This window comes from Alexandromys fortis, unplaced genomic scaffold (assembly GCF_014885135.2).
Source record: "Alexandromys fortis isolate MF-2015 unplaced genomic scaffold, M_Fortis_MF-2015_v1.1 scaffold_29, whole genome shotgun sequence".
Classification (NCBI taxonomy): domain Eukaryota; kingdom Metazoa; phylum Chordata; class Mammalia; order Rodentia; family Cricetidae; genus Alexandromys; species Alexandromys fortis.
In genome coordinates, this window is record NW_026067891.1 from 10,257,025 (window position 1) to 10,265,657 (window position 8,633).

Consider the following 8,633-nt stretch of genomic DNA (forward strand, 5'->3'; position numbering starts at 1 on the left):
GCAGTGCCAGGGATAGAACCCAAGGCCTCAGGCATGCCAGGCAAGCACTGTACCCACTAAGCTACACCCAAACCCTGTACCTTTACTTTTTATGAGTGATTAACTGTATGATACTGTAACTTGTCTTCTTGGTCAAAGAACCTGACTCAGTAAAGTGAGAGAAGGTACTGCAGGTCACCCTGTGCAGTGAAGAGACTCTGTCTGTGATCTTTGTGTGTTCTGCCATTCACTCTCAGACATAAGGCAAAGTAGAAGCTGCTCTCTCTCTGTGCAAGAAACTAGAAGATGGGGACTTAATGAAGCAACTCCCCAAGTGGCTGAACATGAAACCATCTCTACAATTCGGCATGAATGAAATGATGGCGCTCATGGGAGGCTGAACAGGGGATTTGAACCCGTGTCTGTGCAGCTGGAGGTAAACCTTCTCACTTCTCTTTGTGCAATCAGGGACCAAGGTAACAATCCTTGTACAATTAAAGAAGTTGCAGGAAGCAACTCACAGAACTACAACCACCTGCCTTCTGTAGTCCTGGAGACAATCTCACTTTCCTAGAGGACAGTGACTCCCTGGGCTGGCAGAAAGTGAGGGACTTTCAGAAAGGTCACTGTGGAATAACAAAGCTAATACCAATCACCGGATTGCAATAGAAACTGAAAGCTGGTTTTCACCTCTCATCTGCCCTTCTGTCCACTGCCTTCCCTCCGCTGCAAGTGCCATCTGTCCAGATGGTGGGAGTAAGGGGCAACCCAGCATCTGGTCTTGTGTTTTAACTCTTGCATTGACAAGCCTGAGGAAGCTGCTTAGAGGGAAAGAAGTCCCAGGATCAGAGTAAGGATCAGGTGCTCCAAGACCTGGCCCAGTGACTGGACATGTCAGAACCTGGAGTCCACACCCCAGCTCTGCAGCTTGCTAGTGAGAACTGAATAAGACATCACTGGTACTTCAGATGTTTGTAAACACAGAATAATTTAGGGGGGCACTGAGATGAATCCTGGGGTAGAAGTGCTTTCTGTAAAGCCTGATGACCTGAGCTGTGTCCCCAGAAGCCATGTAAGAGTTGGATGTGGTGACTCCCATCTCTAATCGCAACATTTCTACAGGGAGATGGGAGGTGGAGGCAGGAAAATTGGCTAGAAGTTCCCTATGCCTGCTAATCCTGGGGTGGACAGTATAGTGACAGAAATTAGGAACTTGGGGAAACAGGAAGATTGGGATAAAGGAAGGTTGGATAGGGGAGCAGGGAAGCACATATCTTAGTTAAGGGAGCCACCTTAGGGTTGGCAAGAGACTTGAACCTAGAGTGGCTCCCAGGAGCCCAAGACGATGTCCCCAGTTAGTCCCTTGGGAAGCGGAGGATAGGGAACCTGAAATGACCCTATCCCATAGCAATACTGACGAATATCTTTCATATCACCGTAGAACCTTCATCTGGTGATGGATGGAGATAGAGACAGAGACCCACACTGGAGCACTGGACTGAGCTCCCAAGGTCCCAATGAGGAGCAGATGGAGGGAGAACACGAGCAAGGATGTCAGAACCACGGGGGGTGCACCCACCCACTGAGACAGTGGGGGCTGATCTATTGGGAGCTCACCAAGGCCAGCTGGACTGTGACTGAAAAAGCATGGGATAAAACCGGACTCTCTGATCATGGCGAACAATGAGGACAGATGAGAAGCCAAGGTCAATGGCAAGGGGTTCTGATCCTACTTCATGTTCCGGCTTGGTGGGAGCCTAGCCAGTTTGGATGTTCACCTTCCTAGACATGGACGGAGCGGGGAGGACCTTGGACTTTCCACAGGGCAGGGAACCATGACTGCTCTTTGGATTAGAGAGGGAGGGGGAGAGGAGTGGGGGGAGGGGGAGAAGAGTGGGGGGAGGGGAAGGGAAATGGGAGGCTGGGAGGAGGCGGAAACTTTTTTTTTCTTATTCTCAATAAAAAAAAAGAAAAAAAAAGAAATTAGACTGCCCCTGCCTCCATACGGTGGAAAAAGAGAACTAAAGTTGTTCTCTGCGCTCCATATACTTGCAGTGGCATGCACACATGGCTCTCTCTCTCTCTCTCTCTCTCTCTCTCTCTCTCTCTCTCTCTCTCTCTCTCTCTTTCTCTCTCTCTCACACACACACACACACACACATACACACACGAAGAAAGGAAGTTGGGAAGGAAGTGAGGGGGTCTGAAGAGATGGCTCAGGAGTTAAGGCCACAGATTTGTGGGTTCCTGAGACCCCAGGAGCTACTCTTTAAGTTGAGGTCTGAGGATGTCTTTGAGAGATGAACATTTCCAGCTGACTCTCCAACAAATGCCTCAAGAAATCACAGGGCACAAATAACAGCCCTGTCTCAAAATCTTTCTGTGCTGATGGAGATTTCCTACAGAGGAGCTGTGCCATGTGGCACCTACCAGCCCATGTGTGCCACTGAGTCCTTGACATGAGACCGGCTCATCAGTAATGGAACTGAGTTCTTTGTTTCCACATACCTTGACACCTTCAAGCCGAAACGTCCAGGTCACTTATGGCTTGCAGCCACCTTACTGGACTGCCACATCTCTGAGGATGCTGTTTCCCATCATGAATGGCTCCCACAGTACGAGGACAAGTATACGCACATAAGGGGAAGCACGTGAAGCATGTTGTGCTTCCAGCTGTTAGAGTACAGGTGTTGCATTAGTGCCGCCTGATTGGTTTATTTCAAGAATTAAGTGGAATTGAAGACATAAAACTCATTGAAGTAAATGGTGTCTGGCACCTGGTAAACAACACACAGGACATATCTTTTGCAGCTCAATTGAAATTCTACTCTTGTTATATGTAGGGACACATCTTTAGGACTGAATGAGTTTGAAGTGGATGTGACTGAAAGCACCAGAAAGGCTCTACCTGTGTCTTATACATAAGGACATTTACTGACACCCCACTGAAAGGCCTAGCGGTGAGAGGCAGTGAGTAAGGTCCTCAGGCCCCTCCCAGCTGATGGCTATAGCACCCTCAGATGGGTCCTGTAAGGCCCAACACAGTAGACATGAAAAATTGTGGAAGGAATTGTTTTTAAAAATGAAATCTTAGAACCAAGCATGGTGGCACATACCTACAGTCTTAGCACGAGGGAGGCAGAAGCAGGAGGATCAGGAGTTCAAGGTCATCTTCAGTTACATAGCAAGTTCAAAGTCAACCTGGGCTATGTGAGATCCTGTACAAAAAAAACCCTACAAAACAGAACAGAAAACCTCACAGGGCATGATGGCACACACTTTTCATAGCAGCAATCAGAAGGCAGAAGCAAGGCTATCCTGGTATACATAGTAGGTTCAGAATAGCCAGGACTACATGACCCTATATTAAAAAAAAACACTTTTTTAAAAAAGAAAATATTGTGTGGGCCTGTGGAGAGCTGGTGTCACCCCTCCTCGCCTCAGAGAGCTGGCTCCTGTGGGCACAGGCACTGGAGAATTAGCAGACTGACCACCTCAGCTACCACCCAGACCCTAATCCAAGCCTTTGAGTTGGCCCACCCCAACATCTTCCCCATCCATGAGGTGCTGGAGGGCGTAAAGGGGCCAGTCCTGTGGATCCATAGCTGCAGTATCCCCACAACTCAGGGCAACAGCAGATAACCAAAAGTCTCTATGAGAGTCCAGAATTGATGGTGTCGCAGAAGCCAAAGGCCTTGAACTAGACTAAAGGTTCATTGCAGTAGACATTCGAAAGCAAAGCTGTTTGGGCAAAAGGTATACTGTGTGGCACACTGCAGCTCCCAAAGCCACTAAGGCAGATGAATCTGTGGTGGAAAGGTGGCAAAGAGGGAGGAACAGAATGGTACATGCGCAGAAGGCTGCAGATGGTAGAGGACTATAAATTAGTATTTAATTTTTCTCTTCTTTTGGGGAAGAGGTTACAAGGGTGGTGGGCAGATACAGAAGGACTGAGAAATGAATGGGATTGGGGTGCATGATGTGAAATTCCCAAAGATTCAATAAAAAATAATTATATTGCAAAGAAAATAGAATTCTCAGCTGGTCTGAGTTTGTAATCCCAGCTACTTGAGAGGCTGTGGTAGGATGGCCATATGTTCAAGACACAAAACCTTGTCTAGAAATAAAGAGGTAGAAGAGAGCTGGGATATAGTTAGTAGTCAAGCACTTGCCAGGTGTGCATGAGAATGGTTCAACCCCCACTACCAAAAGAAAGAAGAGAAGGAGGGAGGGAAAATAATAAGTCAATTCCTCCCTCCTACCTTCCGTCCTTCCCCACCTCTCAGAGCTGAGGATGGAACTCAGATCCTCCTGCATGCATTGCAAAAGTCCAACCACCAAGCTATAATCCTAGCCATAGCCTGTTAAGAAAAAATACCCAAGAACTACTCCATGACATTCTCTCACTGCCCATTATCCCCATTAGCAGTGGATCACATCCATGCTAGTTGCAAGAGAGGCTGGGAAATGTAGTTTTAAATTTTGAGGAGGACTTACACAGTTATGGAAGAAAGGGAAAATGGATGTTGTCCGTGCCCTATAAAGGAAGTATAAGGAGTGAAGCTGGAATGATCAACAGGGCCAGGGCAAAAGTTTAAACTTGACTCTGAAAATCATAGGAAGCTTTAAAGGATATTAATCACCTCAAGGTCACACTGACCAACTGCTCAAACCACCAAATTGTCTCTGCTCAACTATTTAATTGCTGTGAAATAATCCTTTTATAAACTGTATATATGTATTGTTATCATTGTAAATAAAGACTGACTGGCCAATAGCTAGGCAGGAAGACGTTAGGTTAAGATTATTATACAGCACTTAACACATCTGGGAAGTCTAGAGATATCCACCAATGCCAAGTCTGCTCTTCACTGAAGCACAATTAATAAAAACTCAAAAAGAGAAATTGGGCTTCAACCTGAAGATCTAAAAAGCAAAGCGATCAGATACAGATTCTTACTGCGACCTCAGTCCAAAATGGTGATTCTGCCTCCAGGAATTTCAGAATGAGATTGTGTCTGAGAGCTCTCCTCCTGTCCTCCTGTTTTATAATCCTCTCTAGGGTTGGGATTAAAGGTATGTACCACTGGGATTTGATGGAGGAAGGTCATTGAGCAATAAAGAAACTGCTTGACTGGCCCTGATAGGTTAAAGCATAGGTGGGAGGAGTAAACAGAATAGAATTCTGGGAGGAAGAGGAAGTGAGGTCAGACTCTGCTCTGCTTCCGGAGAGACCCAACAGCTCTGCTCTCTGGAGCAGAGATGCCATGCTCAGCTCTCCCGGGTAGACTCGACAGCTCTGCTCTTTGGAGCAGAGACGCCAAGCTCTGCTCTCCCAGGCAGCTCTGACCCAGGATGGATGGAGGCTAGAATCTTCCCAGTAAGCGCACCTTGAGGTGCTTACACACATTACTAGAAATGGGCTGGTCCAGGTGCAAGAGTTAGCTGAGAAGAGGATAGATAGAAATGGGCCAAGCAGTTCTTTAAATGAATACAGTTTGTGTGTTGTTATTTCGGGCATGAGCTAGCAGGCGGCCAGGGTGCTTGGGACGCAGCCCCGCCGCTCTTATTTCAACAGGGATTAAAGGTATGCACCACTGGGATTAAAGGCATGCACTGCCCGGTTTCTATGGCAAACTACTGTGGCTACTGGGATTAAAGGTGTGTGTTACCACTGCCTGGTCTGTCTATAAGGCTGACCAGCGGGGCTGTTTTACTCTCTGATCTTCAGGAAACTTTATTTATTAAAATACAAATGAAATACCACTACACTTTATTCTTTCCACACATCTGTGCCCATGCTTGCCTCCCTGAGCTTTTTCCTTCCTTCCTTCCTTCCTTCCTTCCTTCCTTCCTTCCTTCCTTCCTTCTTTCCTTCCTTCTTCCTTTCCCCACTCCCTCCTTTCCTTCCATCCAAGGCACTGCAGATGGAGCAGTGATTGATGGGCAGGACTCCTGCCCTGTTGGAGCCTACATTCAGATGGGTCAGACAGGACCACAAGCACATAAGCAGGTAAAACACTTGTTCTGCCAGGGTGCATGCACTACAGAGAACAACAAAGGGGTAGGGAATGCCTAAATGAGAAGGTGGATCTAAGTATGATGGTCAAGGGAGGGTCTCAGTGCTAAAACAAGGCCTGGAGAGGGTGAAGGACCAAGCAGGTGGGTGTCAAGAGACACAGCTCCTCAGCCAATGCAAAGGAACCAGAGAAGGGCATAGCTAGGACAAGTCTAGTGTGGCTGCAGCAGAAAGAGTAGATGAGATGGGGCAGGGTCTGTTGTAACTTCTGCTCTAAAAGACTCACTCCAGCCTGGGGTAGTGTGCATACCTATAATCCCAGCACTTGGGAGCTAGGGGCATGAGAATCAGAAGTTCAAGAGCAGCCTTGTCTATGTGGTGGGTTGGAGAGCTAACAAGGCTGTGTTACTAACAACAACAGCAACTAAAAATAAAATCTAAAATAAAATATCACTCAGAGAGACCCAGGGCCAGAATTTGATCCCAAGTCATCCAGCTGAATCACTACATTAGGATATTTTCATCGAACACAGTCTGTTTTCTTTTCCTTTAAAAAAAAAGTTGTGTTTTCCTGTTTGTGTTGCTTGGTCACTCTATCCACTCTTGTGTTGTAGCAGCAGTAGCCATGAAACTGATGCTGATTCACTTCTGCTCTGAAAAGACAAATCTTGGCTTAAATGTAATTACCAAAGGATGCCAGCTGGGGTTGGGAGAGAACAAGGGAGTGCTCACACATGTGTGTACACATGCTCAGAAAGGAGTGTGCATTTTACATGTGGTCCTGTATATGTGTGCATATCTATGTGTTCATTGACCCATGGACTACGGGTGGATCCAGCTCTCCCTCCCTCCCCACCTCTTCGTTACAGCATTGTAAACTATATTCTCAAAGGCTTCCCAGCTCCCCGTGTGTGTGTGTTTGTGTGTGTGTGTGTGTGTGTACAGCATTGGAAACTATATTCTCAAAATAGCCTGATGTGGGAAGTCCTTCTGTATATGTGTTGCTTTGATTGGTTGATGAATAAAGAAGCTTTCTTGGCCTGTGATAGGGCAGAGTAGAGCTAGGCAGGAAAAACTAAACTGAATACTGAGAGAAAGAAGGCAGAGTCACAAGAAGTAGCTGTGGCTGGGAACAGATGCGCCAGAACCTTGCCAGTAAACCACAAACCTCGTGGTAAAATATAAAATAATAGAAATGGATTAACCAAAGATATAAGAGCTAGTTAGCAATATGCTTAAGTGATTGGCCAAGCAGTGATTTAAATAATATAGTGTCTGTGTGATTATTTCGGTTCTGGGCAGCCAGGAACAAACAAGTGGCCTCCCGTTCCTGGTTCCGTGTGTGTGTGTGTGTGTGTGTGTGTGTGTGTGTGTGTGTGTGTGTGTGTGTTTATGAATTATATTCTCAACAGCTCCACAGAATAACAATCTATAGAGTTCTCACAATGAACCCAAGGCTCTGATCCTGGCTACCTTTGCATCTGTATTTTTCTCCCCAGGCTCATTCCATTCTAGTCTGACTTAGGCTGGCATCGATAGACTTAGCACAGTCCTGCTCTGGTCCCTTTGCCCATGCTTTTCCTTCTGTATAAAATGCTATCTACCAAAATAGGCCCCTGGCAGGCTGAGACAGAAGAATCATGACTTTGAGGCCAGCCTGGGCTACTTCATGAGTTCAAGAAAAGCCCGGCCTACTTAGGGAAACTATCTCAAAAGGAACATCAGAATGGTCTTCGCTAAACACTCCCCCAGCTCTCTCCTTGCTTCTCTCAGTCTCTGCTCCTCCTGATGTAACAACCAGGCCTTCCCAGGCCACCTGACTTTTCCATTCCACAACTCTCTACCCACAACTTTGTACTTTTTAAAACATACCTGCTTACCATCTGGCCCTTCCCCAACAGAAGTTTCATGAGACTGGGAACCAGTCTGACTTATTCCCTGTTTTAACCTCTTCCCTCAGGCCCCACACCTAGAATACATTCTGACATCCAACAAGACTTTAATAAATATTTGCTTCGAATAAATCTCTCCCATGATCACACTGGAGTGCTGCTATTCTGGCAGGGGGTACACACGTGTGCTCATCAGCATGCATCACTGTGCCTTCCCAAGTCTCCACACCCATGTGTCTTGGAGGTGTCTGCTCAAGAACGAATACAGTCTGCACGAAAATGGCAAAAGGATGAAAGAGTTTCTGCAAGGGTGGCCGAGGTGGTTTGGGATATTCCCTAAAATCTGTGGTTTTATTTACCAGGAAGATGTGACCATGATGGTCTATTTATTCTGCCCCAGCACTTCTTTGGTTGTAGGAAACAGGGAGGAGAATTCACCCAGGCCTGGGGTGTCATGGGCTCCCTCTGCCCTCTCATTTCTCACAATTATCCATGTTTCCTGGCTTTCAAAAACCCTGATAATCCAGAAAAAAATTCCACAAAATGGGTCACTGGAGGAGAAATGGAGGCTCTTAGTGTCTCATTTACCGTCACTACGCTTTAAATAAGAAGTATCCCTAGAATCAGGCAGTGGTGGCACACGCCTTTAATCCCAGCACTCAGGAGGCAGAGGCAAGTGGATCTCTGTGAATTCGAAGCCAGCCTGGTCTACAAGAGCTAGTTCCAGAACAGGTACCAAAGCT